The 25,444-nt window shown below is 33.2% G+C and overlaps 2 long non-coding RNA genes across 2 annotated transcripts; one reads left to right on the top strand and one right to left on the bottom strand.

Moving 5' to 3' along the window:
• The first annotated feature begins 11,060 nt into the window (after positions 1–11,060).
• LOC114925110 (uncharacterized) lies at positions 11,061–13,986 on the top strand. The gene is made up of 4 exons (XR_003813295.2): positions 11,061–11,221; positions 11,320–11,374; positions 11,455–11,578; positions 13,717–13,986. It is a non-coding gene; the product is annotated as an uncharacterized lncRNA (long non-coding RNA).
• Positions 13,987–20,566: 6,580 nt separating this feature from the next.
• Positions 20,567–21,659, bottom strand: LOC112741878 (uncharacterized). Its single transcript, XR_003171696.3, has 2 exons — positions 21,333–21,659; positions 20,567–21,216 (listed from the first exon to the last, which is right to left on the bottom strand). It is a non-coding gene; the product is annotated as an uncharacterized lncRNA (long non-coding RNA).
• Between the last annotated feature and the right edge of the window lie 3,785 nt (positions 21,660–25,444).

The raw sequence follows: 25,444 nt of genomic DNA, 5'->3' as shown, positions 1-25,444 counted from the left end.
TTTACTGATGAAGTAAATGGGTTGTTGGCCGTTCTCGTCTTCTCGGACTAGGGTTGAGGCTATCACCCGACCTCCCACGGTGAGGTACAGGATCAGTTCTTCTCCTTGCCGGGGTCGGGTTAGGATGGGTGGCTGTCCCAGGAATGTCTTGAAGTCTTGGAAGGCTTGTTCACATTCTGGGGTCCATTCGAACCTCTTTCCTTTCCTTAGTGTTGCCTAGAAAGGGAGAGATCTCAAGACCAATCTGGCTAGGTTTTCTCTTGGTCGGGTTGATACATCAGGATTTGGTTGTACCCTGAGTAGGCGTCCATGAAGGAAAGGTACTGGTATCCTGATGAGGCGTCGACTAGGGTGTCTATATTCGGGAGTGGATATGGATCTTTTGGGCAGGCTTTGTTGAGGTCGGTGTAATCAGTGCACATCCGTCACTTTCTATTTGGCTTTTTGACCAGTACGACATTGGCCAGCCATAATGGGTACTTAACCTCCCTTATGAACCCTGCCTCTAGTAAGGCCTGTACCTGTTTTTCCACGGCTTGTGATCTTTTTGGGCCGAGCTTTCTGCACCTCTGTTGCACTGGTCTAGATCCGGGATACACCACCAGTTTGTGGCACATTAAGCCGGGATCTATGCCGGGCATATCTGCGGCCTTCCATGCGAACAGGTCGGAATTCTCCTTTAGGAACTTTATTAGTGGTTTCTTCAATTCTGCCTCTAGTAAGATTTGCACCTATGTTTGTTATTTTATCTTGGGTATCTCCAACTTGAACCTCTTCGATCTTGCCTTCTGGTTGAGGACGAAACTCTTCACGAGCTCGGGTTCCCCCGAGTTCAATAGTGTTGGTTTCTTTTCCTCTGGGGTTACCTTTAAGGTTCAGACTTTCGTTGTAACAGCGTCGCGTGAGTTTTTGGTCTCCCTTTATGGTGGCGATCTCTTCTGGAGTTGGGAACTTCATGCATAGGTGTGAAGTGGAGACCACCGCGACGAGCTGATTTAGCGTTGTCCGACCTATGCTCACGTCGACGACGATGTAGTCTATGCTTAGCGTTCTAGATCGCGATCCTTTTTCGAAGGTCGTGTGCAGTGGGATGTACCCAAGTGACTGGATTGGGGCGTTTCTGAGCCCGAATAGGCTATTTGGATATGCTCTGAGCTCTTTTTCTTGTAGGCCGAGCTTGTCGAAGGCGGATTTGAACAGGATATCCGCAGAGCTTCCTTGGTCGACCAGCGTTCGGTGAAGGTTGGCATTGGCTAATATGATGGTAACGACCACGGGGTCATCATGCCCAAGGATGATGCCTGCGGCGTCTTCTTGGGTGAAGGTGATAGTGGGGAGGTCGGGTGACCTATCCCCTTCTCCGACCTGGTACACCTCTTTAAGGTGTCTTTTGCGGGATGACTTAGAGATCCCTCCTCCTGCGAATCATTCGTTGATCATGTGGATATGTCTTTCAGGGGTGTGAGGGGGACGTTCAGCTCGAGGCATGCTTTATTGAATCTCTCCATGTAGCTGCGGAGGCTTTTCCGATCTCTTTGTTTAATCCCTAGCAGGCTGCGAGCATGTTTTTCTTTGTCCTTCTGGATGGAAAACCTGGCTAGGAACTTCTTAGCGAGGTCATCGAAATTTGTGATCAATCTTGGTGGCAGGCTGTCGAACCACTGGATTGCGTCTGATGCATCTGTGAGGTACATCCGACTTCTAAAGTTGCTGAGATGATAGCTTGGGTCGGACGTACCATCGTATGGTGTCATGTCAAGAGCTTTGAAGTCCTTCGGAACTTTAGCCTTCATGATTTCCTTTGTGAATGAGTCTTGGTCCTTGCGGAGTTCATCCTCGTGGTTGGACCGAGTTATTTTGGTTTTGAGGTCGGCTTCGAGCTTTAAGAGCTTGTCTTCCAGCTCTTGACGCCGTCTGGTTTCTCTCCGGAGATCTCGCTCGGTCTCTCGCTGCCGTTCGGCTTCTTGTTTGAGCTGTTTGAGGCGATCCTGCTGCTCACGGAGGACATCTAATACTTCCGTGTTCTGAGGTTGCTTGTCCCCCTTGGATTGGTTTGTGTCTTTTGATGTGGCATCCGTGTTCTTAAGCGGCATTCCTTCTTCTAATCCGGAGTTATGGTCATTGGCAGGGTTGTTTGCCATGATGGTGGGATGACTTCCAGGTTCTCCAGCAACGGCACCAATGTTCCGAGAGTTACCTAAAATAGAGAGGTCGATCTCGGATGAGATCTTTAGATCTAGACTGGGCTGCCGCGTCCGACTTGTTGACGTAGGAGATGCTGCTGGTCCTCAGTCACCGGAGGGTGGTGGTACCTGCAAGAGACTCCGATGCTTAAGTCAGTACGGGCTTTAGGCAGGTTTTTTTTTGTAGAATTGGAGTATGAGTTATACCTGGGTGCTCTAGTATATTTATAGTAATGCCTAATGATCTTCCTTCGAGATAAGTTGGTTTATCTTATCTTATCTTTTGTGGAGGAGATCTTTATCCTTTGGTCAACCGCCTTCTGGTGGGCGGTGATCCTTTGTTTTGGGCCTGCTTAGGCCTCTATCGCGATCTTCCGAACTCTTTGTGAAGAGGTTGGTAATGGACTAACCTTCTAAGAGGTCGGCCCATTTGCTTTAGGCCATCTCGGATCTTGTAGTTCGGACCGGTGTATGAACAGAAGTGATAAGCCTATTCTAGTTGGTTACACTGACTCAGACATGGCAGGAGATATTGATTCTAGAAGGTCCATTTCAGGCTTCTTGATCAACTTTGCGGGTGGAGCTGTGTCTTGACAATCAAGATTGCAAAAATGTGTTGTTTTGTCTACTATCGAGGCCGTGTTTATTGCCATTACCGAAGCGTGCAAGGAAATGCTTTGGATGAAGAAATTCTCGAAGGAACTCGGGTTTACTCAAGAGAGGTATGTGTTATTTTGTGATAATCAAAGTGCTATACATCTTGGTAAAAACTCTACTTTTCATTCTCGATCCAAACATATTGATGTGAGGTATAATTGGATACGTGATGTTTTGGATGCTGAGTTGTTGAAACTTGAAAAAGGTTCATACTGATGAGAATGGTTCTGATATGATGACCAAGGCATTACTAAGATGGAAGTTTGAAGTTTGTTGCTTAACCGCTGGATTGGCGGTTACCTCCACATAGTCGTGAGGGGGAGATTTGTTGGGTTTTTTGTGCTCCCTTCCTATGTGGAGAAAAAGCCCAAATGTTAGTATCCAAGCCCATAAATAGTTGAAGTAGCTAAGGTGAGTTAGGGTTGAGTGAGAGAGGTCATTTTGAAAGGAGAATACCGAACACTAGAGAAAAAAGAAGAGAGAAAGTTATTTTCGCATAAACACAAAGCTGTCTCTGTAAATTAGTCGCTGCAGATTTGTTAACCGTTGGATCGAGCTCAAATTTGGACAGTGTGTTCTACACATCTGGTTCTTTGATTTCACCGTTCAGATCTTCGATGTCTGTAGCTGGAGATATTGGCTACACACAGTAGCTCTATTTTTGTGGTATTTTCATCTTCTTGTTCTTGTTTTGAAAGTTTTGAAACTTGGGTTGTTTGGCTTGTTATATGCACGTTTTGTGACTCTCTTGTACCCTGTTTTTCATCATAGTGAAGCTATTTTCTAGTCTTAGTGACTCGTGGTTTTTACTTCTCTCATTGAGAAGGTTTTCCACGTTAAAAATCTTGGTGTGTTAGCTTGTCTCTAATTTCTGGTTTATGAGATTTTTCTGCTGCTATTGAATATTATTGTGCTGGTGTTAATACTTGTTGTGAGTGGATATTGTTGCTCCTCTAATTCTTGCAAGTAGGAAATTGTGTGTTTTATTCCAATCAATATACATACTTTTTTTTTTCCCTAAAATTTTCGTATCCTATACTCGTATTTATACCTGGTGCGGATACCAAACCCGTATTCGTGCAACTTAACTATAATATGTACTTTTAAAATGTGCAATACGCTATGTGGCTATCTACAAATAAGAAAGATCTTGTTGAAATGTTGTAGCACTTGTTCATTTTCATATTATGTTAGATACATGAAACTGCACATTGTTGAAAAAGAGTTGTGGACTTGTGGTGATGCTGTAGAAGTTGCAGAATTCTGTAATGCCTTGTGACCAAACAAAGCTCAAGGAGCTACAGAACTGAACAGAGAAAGTGAGAAATTAATGAAAAACTTTATTAACATAGGGAAAGGTCCTAATTTTCTAACATGCACTTTTCCCCATTAAAACTTTATTCTGCAGACTGATCCCATTTTACTTTATTTTAGGTTAATTAGATATCTATTGATTATATAGTATGATTCATACAACAATTTTAACGAGAATTCTACTAGAGGATTTTCCCTATGTGTTCAACCAAGAAGTTTAAGTTTTGTTGGGACTTGGGAGTGAGAATTGAATCCAAGCCACCCACAAGCAAAAATAGAACCAAATTGCATAATATATCAACAACCAAACCACACATTTACATATATGTGTTTCCCTCCTCTCCATGTCAAGCAATGTCACTTTCATAAGACATGAAAAATTTGAACAAGGCACAATAATGATACGAAACTCTAATCCAAGTCTCATATGAGAGAAAAGAGAGCAAATATGAGCAAGGATATCTCGCCGGCAACCACCTAACAACAAAGAGTGGACTCCTGCTTATTAATTTTGCAGAAGATGCCGGCAAGTCATCCTTGGCTCAACATGTACTCTCTTTACCTCTTCATGCAAGACATTTGAGTAAACCTATACATTCAACTTCCTCAAATTCTCATTTGATCTCACATACATTTCATTGTCTATGCTCTCTTATATCATTTTGGTCTATGTATTTATAGGCACATATATAGAAGAAAGTCAAAGGGTCAATTTTATTCTAACAATACACTACTACATAAAAAGATTCCCTAAAGATATAATCATATAGTTTTCCAATCTGGTTACATCTATTGGATTTATACATAGCTGATTCTTATCCAAAATCGTTGCTGTTCTTTTGCCTGGAATAATCAATTGTCACTGTTTTCAATCTGCCACGTGTAATCTTATGCATGGGCTTGGAAGTTGGAACAACGAATAGAGGTTGACTTGGCTTATTTTCTTGCCATAACTGTTTGTTGAGTGATGAATTACTGTAGTTGTGGTGGGAATAGAATATGCAACGAATGGCTATGGCCATTACCAGCTTGTTTGTTTGAGTTATGGCATTGTCAATTAGAATTTGTTCTCAAATTGTCATGAATTTAACTGATCATAAGAGAATTTGACCAATAAAGATTTTGACTTAATTGTGATTGGAGTTTGAAATTGCGGTTGGACTAGGCTAAATCTATATTGCACTTGTATTAAGATGTAAAATTTTATTTGTTACATGACTAAGTGTTCAACATAAATTTGTGTATAAATATATGTTGTTTTATTTATTTTATTATATATTTAATATAAATAGTTAATTTAATAATTAATTTTTAATATATACGTAATATAATTGATATAATAATTAAGATATATTTTATATTTTTAGTACAAAAAATTCTTGTTTATTTTGGTATAATTTTATAAATTTAAGTTTAATATACTAACTCGTAAAGAATATAATTTTATAAAGTTATTTAATTAAATTTATAAGTTTAGATAATTTTTTAAGTATCGTGTTAATTTTACTAATGTGACAATACGATTGATGTTTACATAAAATTTTTTATGATAAATGAAAATTTATTTTCTTATTCACTCAAAATAAATATTTGGATCTGTCGGCGATTATTTATCTATGACATTATTTTTTTTTTTTCAAATTAAGAATAAGAAAGATGGTGCCATTATAAATTAATGAATTTAATGATTAAATCATCTTATAATTGACAAAACATTTACACCACCAAAAATAACCGAATGCCGCTGATTTTATTCTCCGATTCTGAATGCGCATGTATGAACTTCTTTGACTTGTGATGATGTTCCTAAACCAATCAGAAATTATATATAAAAACATGGTGAATGTTATGGACAATGTTCTTATTAGTAGAAAAATAAAAAATTAATTAATATTAATTAAAATGTAAAATAATATAAAGAAAAACACTAATAACTAATATTTTCTATAAATACTAATAATTGGATGATTCTTTTACCCTCTTGATATCCGATCTAATCTTACCACAACATGCAGTCAACACTTATCCTTCCTTATCCACGGAGAATATAGATCTTTGAATCTGGAACAAGAGCAGGCACTCCTTTTAGGAAAAGTTTGTTACTAGTACCTGATCGAATAAGTTTATGGTGATTTTTAATTTTTATTCCTTTTAAGTTCGTAGTTCGTAGGGGTGCATATGAGCTTGCTCGTACTAGATTTAATTCGATTCAGGTTAGATTCTAATATTTTACCAAATTTATTTTAAAAAGTTGAATTCAACCCTAAATTAACTTGAAATAACTCGTGTTGATTTGATAAAAAAAAAAAATTATTATTGAATAAAATTCAATTTTATAGAATTAATTAATAAAATATTATTTTTAAAAATAAATTTAATAAATAATATATATCATTTATATCAAAATATAATATAAAAATATTAATTGAAATATAAAAAAATATAATATAACTTTGGATTGAGTCAAATCTACCCAAACCAAAATGAAAAATTATATCAACAATAATCTTTGAATTCAATAAATTAAACCGCGACTTAAACACCCAAGCTCATGGTATCAACAACTTAAGGAAATAAAGAGATGAAAATAGAGAAAAATTATTTTGTAAAACAAATAAAAAATTCGATTATATTAATTATACATTAAAATTAGCCACTAAAATCAGTCATCAATATAAAATATATATTAAAATATAAAATACACACTGAAAATAAGTCAAACAACATATATAAATATACACAAATATACAATGATGATTTTAATGCTTATTTTAGTGTACAAATAATATTTTTTAAAAAAATTATATACCAACATTTTATTTTCTTTTTTCTTGAAAGGGAAACCCGATTTTGGTACAAAATTCTGGAATAGCCTCATCTGATTTGCATTTTTATACTTTTCATTAGTTTTTTATATATTAGCTTTTATTAGTAAAAGTTTTTATTCTTAGTAGAAATATTTTAAGTAAAATAACATATTTTAAAATTAGTCAATTTTATTAATTCATAATTAATTAATATTATTTAAGATTTATAAAATTATATTATTTAATTTAAATGAATAAATATTAATTAAACTCAAATTAAATATTAAAATTTAGTATAAGGCCAAAATTTAATAATATTTGAAAGTTTGGTGATTTTAGTTGGATGGTTTATTTGGTTTAAAAAATTTTTGCGTCAATAATTGTAAAAAGGGGTTAAAAAATACTTTCAACGGTGAATTATTAATTGCTAAAAAAAATAATTTTTTATAATACTTTTAGGTGTATCTATGTAAAAATATTATCAAGGAAGGTTTCTATTTACAATATAATTAGTGACTGTAAAAGTATATTTAAATAATATATTTTTTTTGTCACAATTACTTATACTAAGAAAAAATTATTCTAGCTAGAATAATTACTCTTTTCAAACAATACTAAGTTTTGTTGAAGTCTTTATATGTAATTTACACTTTAAATTATTAAAATATACAATTTGATCATCTAAAACTGTCAAACAAAAGACATTATTTTACTAACTTTTAATCGTAAAATTATTATTACTAATCTACATTTATTAACCGTGTATTAGATATTAATCGATTTTATCTTTACAAAAGAATACCTCTATCTTAAAAATACAAGAGCGTTGACAGGTTAATTATTTTGATTTGGGACTTTCAAATTCAACTCATGAGTACATCATTTGTGGCTCTAAAACCAGTCATTTATATAAAAATAAGGATGTCCCCTGCCTTTTCTCTGTAGGAGTACAAATCAGACTAGGGAGATAGAGATTTTTGGTCAAATCTAAAAGATGAAAAGGGTGAGGACTATTTTGTCTTTTTGAGAGGATTTAATTTTATGGTTAGAGATTTAACTTTAATGGTGGGTATTTTTAATTTGTGGATAGAATATTTTATAAATTTTAATATTTTATATTAAAAAAATTAATTATAAATTTAAAATGATATAAAATTTAATTAAAATTATTTCAAGACAATTTATTTAAAAATTATTATTCGTAAATATACTAGAAAAGACAGTAAAAGATTAATATTTAATTTAAGATCATTATCAGATAATTAAATTTAACATTATTATACCATCCTTATTTTTTATTGGAGATTGCACAATTTTTGGATAAAATCTACCTGCTTGTAAATCTATTCGAAAAGAATTATTAAGCAAGGTCAACTATGTTTTATGTCTGTCAAATATTACTATTGTTAATTTTACTTTTTTTTCATTATAATTTAAATGTAGTTTTAGTGCACTGAATTGAGTATTTTTTAATAATGTTTTTGGACATTATTTTTACGGTCATGATAATATTCACTCCAAAATGTAAAAATATAGAAAAGTACAACTCTTGGATTTTTCATTTTCATTAAGACAAGGAAATTATTTGCAGAAGAAACCTAAATAAATTGTGTTCTATCATCAACTCTCTTAAGAAGAGATGTAAAATTCTAAGGAAAAAATCAAAAGTATGTTTTGTCAATATAAAAATATAAAAGCAAGCAAGTTTCTTCTCTTCTGGTTCTTCAACAGTAGTTATTACATCAAACAATATGTATTGTGATGTCTATATTAATGCTTTGTATTGTTCTGGTTTCTAATATTGTCTATTCTTAACAATTATGCTTATTTTTTCAGCTACTTTTCATCCAAGCCCTAATAATATAATAATTTTACTACAACTTGTAAACAAAACTCAAGATTTCTAATAGAAGTTTTGGAAGTACATAGGAGGGAAGGAGCAAATGGTAATAAAACTCCAATAAAACCACATTAAACTTAGCATCTAGTGCAACTATGGGGTGCTTCTTGAGTTTAAGTTCAACATCAGATAGAAAAATTTTTAAATAACAAAAAAGAAAATAATATATTGAAAACTTTAGAAATAGTTGAAATTTAACCTATGGAGATGGTTTAAAAGTTACAGTTGAGCATAGTATAAGTATATGTTTTTAATCTTTGTCTAAACAATTTTTTCCTTCCATAAAAGATTTACTTCAAGCGATCTATATTATCTCTGCTTCTTCTTGCTTTGATATTATTTCTTGGAGTTTTGTCATTCATGTTGACTCAAAGAATGTAGCAGGAAGTGTTCAGCTGTATACATGTTTCTCGTAGGAAAATTTACTTTTACAGATAAAGGAATGGAGGGTGATGATTGCATCACTATCACACTTGTTGAATACTCAAACAATTTCATACCACTTGATGGTGTTCGGGTCTTTATGCTACCTTCTCTTCTTGGAACAACTGTAAAAGGTTGGTAGTTATATAATTTACATAAATTTAGTTTAATCTGGTGATTTGCACATAAGGCATTTAGAAATTCTCCTTTTTATTTCTATTTTCTAGTTGTTGTTGTTGTGTAAACATCATTTAAAAAATTTTTTGGTAAAAAAATTTATGGTTGGGACATTCTTTGAAACACATTTCTGCTGCATACACATGGCTACCAAAGTTTACCTTAAACTCGTATAAACTTGCATGTTCAATTCAGGGTGGGATTTGTTTTTTTTTTTAATTAATTATTCTCGTAAAAATAATTTAATACATTATTTTCAAATACTTTTCCTTCTAATTTGATGAGATATGTGTGTGTGTCATGTAAAATATTATCAAATTTAGACATATCTTCTTGGATCCTTGAAATGTTCTTTAGGATTTCCGGAGATCAAGAAGGTTGATATTTTCTGGAACAGTCTTTCGAAATCATCGAATTCTAGAATTGGTTGTTCCGAAGAACTTTACTTGAGGGTTACTATGTCCGGTTATAATAGCAGTGGAAGATTCTGGGGTGTTCTAAAAAATCATTATCTAAGGATAATGCATATGATTGATTGGACAAGAAGTCTTCCAGGTAACAAACATCATTTTTACTCAGCCCATGGAATTGATGCAGGGCGGTAATATTTTCTCCAGGTGTTTTCACTTTTAATTCTCTTCTTTTTTTTAAGGTTCCAATTAAAATTTGTGGTAATGAGTATTAATTTTCTATCATTTGGTTTCAAACATAGAATTTGGCATCTACAACAACAGATACTGGCAAGACAATCCTTTGTAAACATTTGCATCTTGTTGCTGACAACTTGTCAGTTAGTGGAGAGTTTGCAAGGTTAAATGGAAAGGGTATGGTAAGACAAAGACAACATGCATCTGTTTCGTCTCCCTTTGTACAACATTGCTTTTCTGCCAGTTTTCACATTTATGATTCCAGTTACATACTTTAGTTTTAGCAAAGTTCAGGTTGATGGCCTTTAGAAATCTTGTTGAAATTCTTAAATCTTATTAAATAGAACCCTGATAGTTGCTTTATAAAATCTGCTAAGACTTGAGTCAAAGATGATCTACAAGGCATCCTCGATGCATTGGCATGGGAAGCTATCTACCCATAGGGACAAGCGGATAGTTTGGAATTATATATCCACTAAAGGTGATATTATCTGGTTGGTGAATACAATTCTATTTTCAAGGAACACAATTTGCAAGGCCATTTTTGTAAGAACCGTGACTAATTACCTATTCAATTAAGTAATTAATATTGCCCAAAATAGAGTCCAAAAATTTAGAATGAGAATTTGAGGATTTAAATGTGATTTTTGGACTCAGTAGGTTTTTCTGAGTCAGAAAATATATTTTCTGCGAAAAATTGAGAAAAATCGCAAACCGGCAGTCGAACCGGTTCAAGTCTGCGGTACTATGCGAAAAATAGTGAAAACAGTAAAAAACCTTAGAAAAATATTAGAAGTCGAAAAGCGGGCGTTAATTTTAAAGCTTTGGCCCAAAGTTGGGCCAAATGGGCTAAAAACGCTAACGGGTTGGACCAGGCCCAAGTTGGGCTCAAGCCCAACATATAAATAGGTTCATAAGTGAACCCATTTCAGCAGCAACACACTCACAAACACACCCACTCAGCTGAAAAGAAAAGAGGGAGAGGAGAAGAGAAAACACTATTCACCTACAACTTCAATTCGCGATATCTCGAGCTACGGTGCTTCGATTCGCCTGCCGTCAGCGGTTATGCGAAGCTCTCGCTGAGCCCGTCACTTCTGTCCAAGATTTATGGTAAGCTTTTTGAATTTTCATGCCCAGTTTTCGTTCCCTTGTGAAATTCGAATTTTGGGTTTTGGTTTTGAGTGAAATCTTGTGTTTTGGGTGTTTAGGTACACTCTAGCCCTTGATTGATGTTGGTTTTGGCTTTTAAAACTGTTGGACAAGGTAAGAGGCTTTGAAACTCTTGTAAAATTTCAATTATGACGAGCCCTAGGTTGATTAGTTATGGTTTATGTCTGTTATAGCTTGAAGTTGATATTATTGAAAATTTGTTGGAGCTTGTTGGTGAATTGTTGGTGGCTTGGATTGTGGTGGAAAGCTCAATTTGTGCTCATTTGGGGTTTTGGTGCATATAGAAAATCGGCCAAGGTATGGTTTTAGTTTTCTCTATGAAGTATATAATATTCATGGACACTTAGGCTAGTGACCCATAGGATAGGTTTGAATTTAAAATGGTTGTTGAATTGTTGAATGATGAGATATGATGATTTATGATGAATTGATGAGCATTGGTTATGTTGATGAAAGTGTTGCATCATAATGCATGATAACTGATGTTTTGGAATGATTGATAAATGGCTATATTGATGTTGATAGCATGATATTGGAGATTGATGTTGAAGTTGATGATAATGATGGTTGGTAAGGGTGAAATGATAATTGAATAATGGAAATTGATGATTACATATGGTGGAGTGGCAAATTGAAGTAGGGAAAATGGTAAATATTTGATATGGGATAGAGTTAATGTGGTTTTAGTTGGTTTGGGTTGTGAAAGTTGGTAAATTAAGATTCTTGTGAGCTTTGGTAAAAGTTGGTTTTTAGTGAACTTTGATGAGTCATAACTTGTGCCTCAGTTTTCAAATTTGGTTGAAATTTATTTAGAATTAAAGTTTATTGAAAACTCTTCAAATTGATATAAAGTTTGTAGAATTTGGATTTTTGTAGAGGAATTTATGATCATTCAAAGTTTAGTGTCAAAATCTAAAATTCTGCAAAGTTGCAGAATTTTGTGATTTTTGGTACGTGCGCACGCACACCCCTGCGAAATTTTAAACATGTGCCCACGCACAGCCTTGTGCGCACGCACACGCAGGGGAAGGCATTCGGTTTAGAGCGCTAGCACAACCTATGCGCGCACATGACCAATGGAGTTTTACAACTTGTGCGTACGCATAGCCCCGTGTGCAAGCACAGCCCTGTGTGCACGCACACGTTGGGAAGGGAAATCTGTTGAGGGCGCTAGCACGCCTTGTGCGAGCAAACATAATTGCAAATTTTGGTACCTGTGCGTACGCACACCTCTATGCGTACGCACACATTTTCAAACTTCTCCTGGGCGTGCGCACGCACATCCCTGTGTGTACGCACACGCCCTGTTTCTCAAACTTAAACTTTGTTTTCAACTATTTCACCTTCCCAACAAGATTGTAAGCTTCTGTGACACTATTTTAAGACTCTTGGGCTTAATTTTAGGCATTGAAACATGGGAAAGGTCTTAGGAGAAATTATTTGGTTTTTCTTTGAAAAATTAGAGAACCGAGGCTTAGGTTTCTGGTGTACTGCGGATGGGTTTGGTGGAATGAGAAGGGAGAATGGTACATGAATTGAGGAATTGATGAACTATTGAGTTCGGAATGAAAATATTGAAATTGACAGTGGTTGAGATGAGTCGCAGACTCGGAATGAGATGATGGATCCATGATATACTAAAAATGTTTTTTGAAAACCACTGATGTATCATTTTTATACTGAGATTATGAGACGCTATGGGCCCGGCAGGGACGGTGGTTAATCCTACTTGTCGAGGTAGCAGTGGCGGCGTAAGGACGGTGGTTAATCCTGCTTACGTTGAGATGTGAGGTTTGTGGCACGAGTATCCCGCTCGCATCCCTTCGGATCAATAGAGTGTGCAGGCACAAAATCCTGGACGGTGATCCGAGCACCATATCTCGGGGGTTCCCAATGATGATGCCGAAGGGCGACATCTCCATGGAGATGTGTCGGGTTGGCAGTTGAACTGACAATGTGATATCACAGCCAATAGGATAGGCATTCATCATGTGCATCTTCTATCTGTTTGTTTGCTTTGCCGACTTGTAATTGTTTGCCTAATTGTATAACATGTCTAATTGCTACTTGAATTACTTGCCTTACATGCCAATACTTGTGTTTTATTTTCATTGTATATAATTGTTCTTTCTACTGGGATTGAGGAGGTTCGGAAGGCAGTGGCGATGGGATCGCATGGAGGATAGGTTGGTGAAGGCTGTGGGATAGTGGAGACTGTTAGAATAGAATATCCCCTAAGTTAGATTACCCTTTTATTATGATAAGGTTTTATATATGCTTTACTGCTTTAGTTATGCCTTAAGATTATCTTGTGATGGATATGGAGTTCTAGGATTGCCTTTGGCATCCCGGTGTCTTATATCCTATATCACTGGGTATTGTTACCATACTGAAAACCTCCGGTTCTCATACCATATTTCTGTTGTGTTTTTCAGATGCAGGTCGCAACCCACCTCGGTGAGTTGTTTCGGATGGTGACAGAAGCTGAGGATCATGATACTTTTGAAGTTCTTTTGTTTATTTTGTTTATATATCTCTCACTTTTGTATCTTGCTTTTTCCTAGAGGTTTGTATTGAGAGAGAAAAACTTGTATAAGCTATTTTTTAACTTCAGATTCTGTTTAATTCTGTATATATGGCTAGCCGGCTTAAACTCCACGAGCCGTGGCTAGATTCTTATGATATCATACCATATTCTTTTGTTATATTATATCTATATCTTGTGCTGTAAGTTAGTAGCTTTGTTAGTACGTTTTGCGCTTTTTAAATCCTGTTTTTGAGCTATATCCTTCGTTGGGCTTCTAGATTATATTAATTCATTCTATATATTATATGTATGAGCTTAGAACTGTCGTAACCTATGGTTAAGCTTTGCTTTACAACGCGAGGTGAAGCTTAGGCTAATTAGGGTGTTACAGTTTTTTTAGTATTTCAATGTACAAGTACTTTTAACCCTCAAAGAAGTATCATTTTTTTCTTTCAAAAATAATGCATCGACACACCAGTGAGATTTACTATTTTGTAAAACATTATTTTTCTTGTATATAAAATAGTAAAGTGAACATTGTATTCATTTTATATAAAGATGGCAGGTTTTGAATCACATTTTATATAACTTCAAATGGTTGGTAGGATTTTTTAAAATAATTAATAATTACTCATTTTTAATGTTTGATTTCTGCCTTTCAAGAAACCAAAACATGCTATTTTTTTTTGGCCTTTTGAACCAAACATTCTAACTATATATAATTATCACTTCCCATCTGATCACGTAACAGGAATAAAGTTTAGTCTTCTAACTGAGGAAGATATAGTTAGGTATATTCTTGATCTTATCTGCAATAGCTTTCAATTGTTTGCCTTATAAATGAGACATGCCTAATCTACACTTATTACCCATGTATTGGATATTAATAAATTTCACCTTTATAAGAAAATGCCTCTATTTTAGAAATACAAGAGTGTTGACAGGTTAATTGTTCTGATTTGGGACTTCCAAACCCAACTCATGAGTGCACCACTTGTGGCTCTAATGCCAGTCATTTCTGTGAAGGTGAGGATGTATTTCAAGACAATATATTTAGGGATTATCATTTGTAAATATACTAGAAAAGACAGTGAAATATTAATATTTAATTTTAGGCCATTATGGGGTAATTAAATTTAATATTACCATACCCTATCCTTATCTCCTATCAGAGATTGCACAACTTTTGAACAAATTCTGCCCTGTTTGTAAATCTATTCGAGAAGAATTACCAAGCAAGGTCAACTATGTTTTACTTCTGCCAAATATTATTATCGTTAATTTTACTTTTTTACTATGATTGGATGTAGTTTTAGTGCACTGGATTTCTTTGTTGGATGTATAGAGGGATCAGGAATCAACTGTATAACAAAAAGTCACTCATTGGCCTCTTCTTGGAGCATTATTAATGAATTGAGTATTTATTAATAATGTTCTTGGACATTGTTTCTACGGTCATGATAATATTCACTCCATAGTCTAGAAACATAAAAAAGTACAGCCCTTGGGTTTGCCATTTTCATTTAGACCAGGAAATTATTTGCAAAAAAAAAAATTTGAAATTATGTTCTATCATCAACTCTCTTAAGAAGAGATGTAGAATTCTAAGGAAAGAATCAAAAGTATGTTTTTCCAGTATGAAAATATCAAGCAAGTAGGTTTCTTCTCTTCTGGCTCTTCAAACAGTAGTTATTACATCAAACAATATTTACTGTGATGTTTATATTGATGCTTTGCATTGTTCTGATTCCCAATATTATCTTCTCTCAACGATAATATTATCTTCTCTCAATATTTTCATCTAAGCCCTAATAATATAATAATTTTGCTACAACCTGTAAACAAAATCCAAGATTTTTGATAGAAGTTATAGAAGTACATAGGAGGGGATGAGCAAATGGTAATAGAACTCCAAACAAAACCACATTAAACTTGGCCTCTAGTGCAACTATGGAAGTGCTTCTTGAGTTTAAGTTCAATATCAGATAGAAAAGTTTTTAAATAACAAAAAGGAAAAGAAGATATTATAAACTTTAGATATAGTTGAAAACTAACCTTAGGAGATAGTTTAAAAGTTACAGTTGAGCATAGTACAAGTATATGTTTTTAACCTTTGTCAAACAATTTTCTCCTTCCATAAAAGATTTACTTTAAGCGATCTATATTATCTCTGCTTCTTCCTGTTTTGTTATTATTCCTTGGAGTTTTTCCGTTCATGTTGACTCAAAGAATGTAGGTTCAGCTGTATACATGTCTCTCGAAGAAAAATTTACTTTTAAAGGTAAAGGAATGGAGGGTAATGATTGCATCCCTGTCACACTTGTTGAATACTCAAACAATTCCATACCAATTGATGGTGTTCGGGTCTTTATGCTACCTTTTCTTCTAAGAACAACTGTAAAAGGTTGGTAGTTATCTAATTTACATAAATTTATTTTAATCTGGTGATTTGCACATAAGGCATTTGGAAATTCTACTCTTTATTTCTATTTTGTTGTTGTTGTTGTTGTTGTTGTTATTGTTATTGTTGTTGTTGTTGTTGTGTAAACATCATTTAGAAAATTTTTTGATAAAAAGATTTATGGTTGGGACATTCTTTGAAACACATTTCTGCTACATAGACATGGCTACCGAAATTTGTCTTAAACTCGTATAAACTTGCATGTTCAATTCAGGGTGGGATTTGTTTTTTTTTTTTAATTATTCTTGTAAAAATAATTTAATACATTATTTTCAAGTACTTTTCCTTCTAATTTGATGATATATAAGCAATATATATATATTGCTTGTCATGTAAAATATTATCAAATTTAGTCATATCTTCTTGAATCCTTGAAATGTTCTTTAGGATTTCCGAAGATCTAGAAGGTTGATATTCTCTGGAACAGTCTTCCAAAATCATCAAATTCTAGAATTGGTTGTTCCGAAGAACTTTACTTGAGGGTTACTATGTCCAATGATAATAGTAGTGGAAGATTCTGGGGTGTTCTAAAAAATCGTTGTCTAAGGATAATGCATATGACTAATTGGACAAGAAGTCTTCCAGATAACATACATCATTTCTACTCAGCCCATGGAATTGATGCAGAGTGGCAATATTTTCTATAGGTGTTTTCACTTTTAATTCTCTTCTTTTTTTAAGGTTCCAATTAAAATTTGTGGTAATGTGTATTAATTTTTTATCATCTAGTTTTAAATGTAGAATTTGGCATCTGCAACAATAGATACTGGCAAGACAACCCTTTGTAAGCATTTGCGTCTTGTTGCTGACAGCTTGTCAGTTAGTGGAGAGTTTGCAAGGTTAAATGGAAAGGGTATGGTAAGACAAAGACAACATGCATTTGTTTCATCTCCCTTTGTACAAGCATGTTTTTCTGCCAGTTTTCACATTTATGATTCCAGTTACATACTTTAGTTTTAGTAAAGTTCAAGTTATGATGGCCTTTAGAAATCTTGTTGGAATTCTTGAATCTTATTAAACAGAACCTGATAGTTGTTTTATAAAATCTGCTAAGACTGGAGTCAAAGATGATCTACAAGGCATCCTCGATGCATTGGATGGGGAATTTATCTACCATAGGGACAAGCAGATAGTTTGAGATTATATATTCACTGAAGGTAACGTTATCTGGTTGGTGAATACAATTCTATTTTCAAGGAACATAATTTGCAAGGCCGTTTTTTAGTATTTCAATGTACAAGTACTTTTAACTCTCAAAGAAGTATAATTTTTTCTTTAAAAAATAATGCATCGACCCACCAGTGAGATTTACTATTCTGTAAAATATTATTTTTCTTGTATATAAAATAGTAAAGTGAACATTGTATTCATTTTATATAAAGATGGTAGATTCTGAATCACATTTTATATAACTTCAAATGTTGGTAGGATTTTTAAAATAATTAATAATGACTCATTTTTAATGTTTGATTTCTGCCTTTCTAGAAACCAAAACATGCTTTTTTTTTTGGTCTTTTGAACCAAATATTCTAACTATATATAATTATCTATTCAATCAAAAGAATTTTGTATGACAAAGTCAATATATCAGCTAGCTGTTCATTTCATATACAAGCCACATCAAATGAATTCTAAATCTTTAGTATTATAATTATTTGAACTATCATCCATAATAAATCATTTTCATGCATACAAAAAAATGACATGAAAAGTGGATTAAGCTCATTATTTTACGATTGTAACTAGGAATAGTAATTAAAAAGTGGTTTCTTAGATCTATATGCCTTTGTAAAGGAATTTCAAACCCAAGCTTTGTTCCCATATTTTCTTTTATGTTGGTACCTCTGCCCCTAAATCCCTGTCGCAGGTAATTACAATAGATACTCATCTCGATGTATTTTCTAGTTACTACTAATTCCATTGTGGTACAAATAATTGGTTCAACAAGAAAGAACATAAAAAAAATACAAGAAAAAAGGTAGGGCAAGAAGAGTAAGGCATAAAAAAAGGAACCGAAAATGCTAGTAGATAAAATATTGAGACTAGGTAAAATTCTGATTAAATTGCCTCTAAAAACAACTCTAACTAAATGATATCCATTAAATTGTTGTTAGTCTAACAAACCGAGTAGTAATGGAGCTCTTCTAAACTCAATTTGAAAGACCATTTCCAATTGAATTCATCAAATAGACCTAATTCCAAATATTAATACAAACAGTGTTGATTAGAACCTTCTCTTTCCCAATTCCATGTGACATTAGTTGCTATGGATTCCTTCAAAAGTATCAATATTTTTTATTAGAAAGAAATATTTGCTTATTCACTTCTTAAAAGAAATATTTTTTCTTCCAAAATTGAGTATTAGAAAGTAACAAATGGATTGTTGCATTCATAAAATTTCAGACAGTTGCACTGGTTGGAGAAACTGGAAGTGAAAAGTCAACAGTGATAGCATTGCTGCAAAGGTTTTATGACCCTAATTTAGGTCACAGTACACTTGATGGAAAGGATATCCAAACACTTTAAGTTAAATGGCTAAGACAACAGGTGGGTTTGGTTAGCTAAGAGACTGTGTTGTTCAACGACACGACCCGAGCCAACATCGCACGTGGAAAAGGAGGAGATGCAATAGAAGCAGAAATCATAGCTGCAGCAGAACTTGCTAATGCTCACAAGTTCATTAGTAGTTTGCAGCAGGTAATTAAATTGCCAAGTTTCAGTCCTGATTGATACTATTAGCAGATAAGATAACTCATAATTATATAGGTAGACTTCAAATATAGCATACATGGTTTACATAAAAAGACTCGAGTGGGATCCCACTTCACATCCCAATTGGATTCAACGCTCTCAATCACTTCATAGAAATTGAAATTTACGTTCTCTTGATAAATATTTGCATTGATAATTACTTTACTGACACTTTCCCTAGGCAAATTATAAGCAAAATAAATACCTCTTTTATTCTCGTATGACAATTCTAATTACTGCATGCAAAACTAAAAAAAAAGGGAAACTTTTTTTCTTAATGTGAACTATATAGTATATACACCAAGTTGAGCTAAAAAAAGAAAAAATGTTGAAGGAAACATACAACAGATTTTCAGGTGAAAACAAAAACTGAAGGTAGAGAGAGAACAAGATCTGATAAAACCGTGTTAGGCACTTAATTGTTACCTTTATATGTTACAAGTTAATTCTTCAAATTTTATTGATGATGAAGAGCAGTTTCGGTACTTTATCATTGAAAGAATAAGAAGGGTTTCTAACTTAGTCTTCTTCACTTACCCCAAAGGCACTTTGTGCCACACTACCTGTAAAGTTTCCATCTTCTTTTTTCCCCTCTCTTTTTTGATTATTTTTACATTTTGCGGTTTGTTTAAAGGCTCATAAGAGAGTTAGCTATATCACCATAGATAGCTTGAATTCATAAATAGTTTGCCCAATCCATGACCGATTCATTCCTCTCATAATGAATACGACCGTTTTTTTTCATTTATCTACCAATACTATCAATTTCAATACATAGCAGCCATTAAAATAAAAAAAAAGTAGTACCTTCAAATCCGACCAAGTTTCTAATGCGTTTTTCCAACAGTCCTATATGATTTTTAGCAATGAATGGCAAAATGTAAAACACAATAGAAAGAAAGATTGAAGCATACTGAAATTCAGTAAATTGAAAATTCTCCATTCTCATTTGGAAGACTTGTCCTTTGTATGCTATATTTAGCATTAGTGAATAGGACTTGATCTGGCACCATGTATTAGTTGGAGTTTTACATTCAAACAAGTGTAACTTCAATAATATGGTTTGAATTTTGATTGTATAATTTTAAGATTTCGAGTCATAAGAATGAGAAACGTTGACTACTATATGTTAGGGACCATAATCATATAACTATCTCTAAATGTAGTACCATTCCTTGATGAAATTTTTCTTGGAGCTTTGAGTGCTTAATCATAAGAACTGATATGGATTAAGGAATATTTACTGAATTAAAGCATTAACTTGCAACATTGCCCCAGAAAATTGAGGTCTTATGATACATTTTTTCCATGTCTCTTTCAACAACAGCAATTAGCTTTTTGTTGTTGTGTTAGAAACTTGTATTATGATCTTAGAATATTATATATGCTTTTATATAACACTGAGTTTATTAGTCTGTGATATCTTAATTTTATAGGCAAAAGGTCATAATCATTTGGATTTTCTGAAGCCAAGAATGAATATAGGAATGGCATCATTAACTCAAACTCATTATCAAATACATACATCAACTAACAGGAAGGAACATCATAGAAGCCTGATATTATTAAATTCATAATATAATGTGGCAAAATTAGTTAAAGGCTCATAAGAGAGTTAGCTATATCACTATAGAGAGCTTGAATTCATAAATAGTTTGCACAATCCATGACCGATTCATTCCTCTCATAATGATAATGACCAGCTTTTTTCATTTATCTACCAATACTATCAATTTCAATACATAGCAGCCATTAACATAAGAAAAAGTAGTACCTTCAAATCCAAAACTCTAAACAACAGCAATAAACCCAAATTAATGACAGATATAGATAAATTCTTTTCAAAATTCTGAACCAAGAATGAAAACAAGAAGGAAAGACCAGAGTTGAAGAACGCACCAGTGACAGGGGAACGGCAGTGATGGCCGAGATTGGCGCACTATGGAGGAAGGTGTCACGGTTTCAATCAAGGAGATGGGAAACTTCGCCGCTGGTGGGATACGCTCGGATGGCAGCTGCGCGTCTCGACAACCTGGGGCAGAGGTTGTGGATTTTGCACATCGTGAATGAGGGAATTTGGGTTTCAGAAGTTGTGGATGAGAGGCAAAACCTCGATGCCAGATTAAAGAGGATGGATCGGCAGTAGTTGGGCACGGTATTGTAGCGATGGCGGTGTTTCACGCGCTACCCAGCTCCCTTCGCGGGTAATTTGGCAAAATTGGGGGAAATCGATGATTAAATATGATAAGGTAAAATAAGTGTATGAGATAAAAAGGGGGTAAACAGAAATTGAATTAGCATTTGATCCTCACCTGTGGCGTTTCCAGACGCAAGCACCGCTGTTATTGCGGCAAAGGAAGGGATAACTCTTCCGCATGGTTATTTTGCGGTGCCAAGGTGAAACGCCCCCATTTCTCCGCCGCTATGCTCCATTCCTGGTGTAGTGTGGACAAGAAAAGATATCAGAATACCATTAAGGTTTGTGCCTTGGATAAGGACATTAATGATTTCAGCCATGGCGATCTGACAGAAATCGGTCATAAAGGGATCAACATGAGTGGAGGACAAAAGCAAAGGATTCAACTAGCTAGAGCAGTATCACTACTAGAAATAAGGATTTTTCGGACGAAAATTTTAGACGAAATTCATTCCGTCTGAATGACTTTTTAATTTCGGACAAATTTAAGACAAATGTCGAACAACTTTTAGTGGAGGTATTGGAATAATATATTCTGTCCTAAATTTGTCTAAATTTTGTCCCAAATTTTGGCACCAAATTTTTTTTTGTTGGTGCCAAAATTTTCATACAGATTAGCAACACATTTTGGACAAAAACTATAATTCGTCCGTATTTCATCTAAATATGCGCAATAACTCTAGACGGATTTGGGACTTATTTTGAAAAATGTTAATTTTATTCCAAATTTGTCTATAATTAGTCTTAAATGCTTTTACTATAGCTAACCTTTCGAAGTAGCTAAAATTTTTCCCCACAAATTTGAAACGAAAATAACATCATTTGTAAATTCTGTTTGAAAGGGCATCAGTTTTCAAACGACTTTCAAATGTTTATTGAAAAATTTTAATATTTAGTATAAAACTATTGTCTATATATTAAATTAGTCTATGATTTATCCCAAATATTTTTACTATTCCAAAATAATTTTTTTTCCTAAAATAACCTTAACTATATAACTTATGAAAAGGTACAATTTTTTGTTTCTAAGACTCAATTCCAAAACTTCTTGATCAAATTATGAAATAATCATCATAATAATTAACATCTCATTTATTATTATACATATTTTAAAAAATTGGATTAATAGTTACGTTAGTGCTTATTTATACACCCGTCTTTTATAGCAACAAATTTTTTTTCTTTACAAAATTAGTTTAATATATTTTAACATTATTCATATATTAGTAACATTATTTTTTAATCCACACAAAAGTATAGAATAAAATAAAATAAGAGTAAAACTAAACAAAATTTGATAGAATACATATACACTAGATAACACTAATATTTTTTGTTATTTTTAAGAACATTGTTTTTTTTTCCAATTTATCCTTTCATTTTTTTGTTAGATTTAATCATATTTATGAGCATTTTTTATATTTTTATTTTTATTATATTTAATATTAAATTTCTAATACAAATTGTTATATACCATGTTATATTTAATTTTTATTTTTTTAGTTATCTCATATTATTTTTTAATTTATTCTTTTAATTATTTACGTTATAATAATTTAAAATTTAATTTTGTAACAAATTTAAAATAAGGTGTATCTAAAAGAATCACATATATAAAAACTTAAAAATAAATTATATCCAATCTTTTAAAAAAATAGTAAAAATAAAATATAATAAAAAAATCACGTAAAATAAAAAAGTCATATTCTTTTTCATAAGATTAAGGTATATTGAAAATTAAAAAAAATACAAATGTTGAACGTAACTTAAGGGTCTGTGGCTCCTCTTTAAATAATTCGAGACAGTTATTTTATCTTATCCATCTTATCTATTAATATAAAAGAGATATTTAATTTCAAATATTAATTTTACTAAATATTTATCTTTTAAGATTATTATATAACGAAGATATAAAAACACAATTTAATTTAAATATTTTAAAACTAATATTAGATATAATTTTTTAAATATCTACCTTTTAGATATCAATATTTCATAACTTATTGAATATGTTTTTTGTTGTAATCTTATTTTTTTAATTTATTAGTGAAAATTAGATACAATTTTAATTTTAAAATTTGGTATATGTAGTTATTTCAAAGCTGCTCATTTACTTTGTTCCAAAAATTAAAATTTTATTCAAAATCGCCTTTTAATTCCAGGAAATTTCAGTTTTTGAGTGCCTTCTCCTAGGGCTGTACAAGGATCGGATCGAATCGGATCAGATATAGCCTAAAATTCTATCCGATCCGCACTGCACTCATCGGATTGGATCGGATACGATATCCGCATTTTTTTAGGCCGGATCCGATCCGATCCGATCTGCATACTTGCGGATCGGATCGGATCGGATATCGGGTATATCCGCATAATTAAAAAAAAAACTATTTTGAGACTCTATTTCATTGTTTTTACAAAAAAAATCCAAAAAATTTATTTTTTATCTGTTTAAGCCTATTTACTCCTAAAATATTATCAATAATAGTTCTTTTGAATAACAAAAACAAAATAATAACACAAGATTTAAGTTTAATTATTCTAAGTTGAAGTACAACATAAAAAATTAAAAACAAAATATCATAAAATTCATAAATAACACACTAAAATTCATACCTAATTAGGGTTTATTTTCTTAAACTATGCTATTTATATGTGATGTGCGGATATGCGGATTTGCGGATCGGATCCGCGGATATCACTGCCAAATCCGCAATCCGATCCAACCATAGTACGGATCTGATCCGATCCGATCCGATGGCTCTGCGGATCGGATAATATCCACAAAATTTGGATCGGATGCGGATAATTACCGCGGATATGCGGATATTATCCGATCCATGTGCAGCCCTACCTCCCTCGTATCATAGCTAGCTAGGTTACCTTGTCAAAAACCCAACCTTTTTTCAGAACTGCCTTTTGGTCTTAGGGTCACTTCTTGATCTCCTTCTCCCACCGCAACTTCCTTCTTCTTCTTTTTTCCCTCTCTCTTTTCTCACCCTCATTCAGCGACGTTCGTCTTCTCCCTTTCCAACTCAGAGCTCAGCCCAGCTCCTCCTCTTTGGTGTCATTGTCACTGCACCTCCAACAGTGGCAATAATATAGTACCACTGGATTCTTTTTCCTTTTCTCTGCTTCAAGAACCCTAGTCAGCACCTCAGGTTCTCTCTTTGCTTTGTTTTCCAGTCTATTTTCTTTAATTAGTTAGTTAGTTAGAATTTACATGTTGTTAGTAGATTTAAGCGGTTAAGATAGGCTAGGATTAGTTTATTAGATCTTTGTTAAGTTGCAAGTGTTGGATTATGGCTGTTATGGATTGAATGTCGTTGAAAATTGCTTGATTATGCTGAATTTCTGTATTGCACATCACATGTTTGATTGAATGCCTATCTGATACTTTGCATTTGATTTATATGTTGTAGCTACTATAAAGATTAAATTGCTTTTTGTTAGGCACATTGTTCTTGGATGAGGCACTTTTGTCTATATTTTGATTCTTGTTCAACTTACAATTCATTAGCACATTGATTTGTTTTGTTTTCTCAACACCTATATGATTTCTATGTTTATAATTCTTGAATTTTGGGTGAATCCTCAATTTGTGTGCCTTTAATTTATTGTTTTCTACAAGTAAAGAATCTTCACCGAGAGAATGTTAACTACTAAAAAAATAAAAATAACTAACAACTTTGAGTATGCTTTATTTTTGTTCTAGAAAACAAGGATGCTATTTCAAAATTTATATAAGTTCCAATGAATAACATGTTATATTAGATAAAGCATAATCATGAAATAAACCTTTAGGCACTGGCATGACGACCAATGATCATTAAAACTTATGGCAGTACTGATGTAAGCATGGTCTGAGTAAATTGGTGCCATCTTCATTTGTCCACTATAGACATTTCAACATAGAGCAATATTTGAGATGCCAAATTTCCAAGGTCCCATCCACGATAATTTGGGTCTGTAACTTCTATCTATTTCTTTTCAGTAGCCCACCACTTGCCAATAACTGCTGGATATCCCTCATAATTTTTTTGTTCATGGAGTTTTGAGTTATCACAGATAAAGCACTACTGTCTTTGTGATGAAAAAAGAAAAATTTTAATAACTCCATTTATTTATTCCTCTGAGAAACTGCTTTTAGATGGGCTTTCTGCTTTGCTTCTAGTAAATTTTATGTTGGTCCTTGTTTTCAAGTTTGGATATGGTCTTGCAGGGAAGATA

The sequence above is a fragment of the Arachis hypogaea genome, chromosome 14, assembly GCF_003086295.3.
Source record: "Arachis hypogaea cultivar Tifrunner chromosome 14, arahy.Tifrunner.gnm2.J5K5, whole genome shotgun sequence".
Classification (NCBI taxonomy): domain Eukaryota; kingdom Viridiplantae; phylum Streptophyta; class Magnoliopsida; order Fabales; family Fabaceae; genus Arachis; species Arachis hypogaea.
The sequence above is the reverse complement of the archived record's forward strand: the minus strand, read 5'-3'. Positions and strand labels throughout refer to the sequence as shown.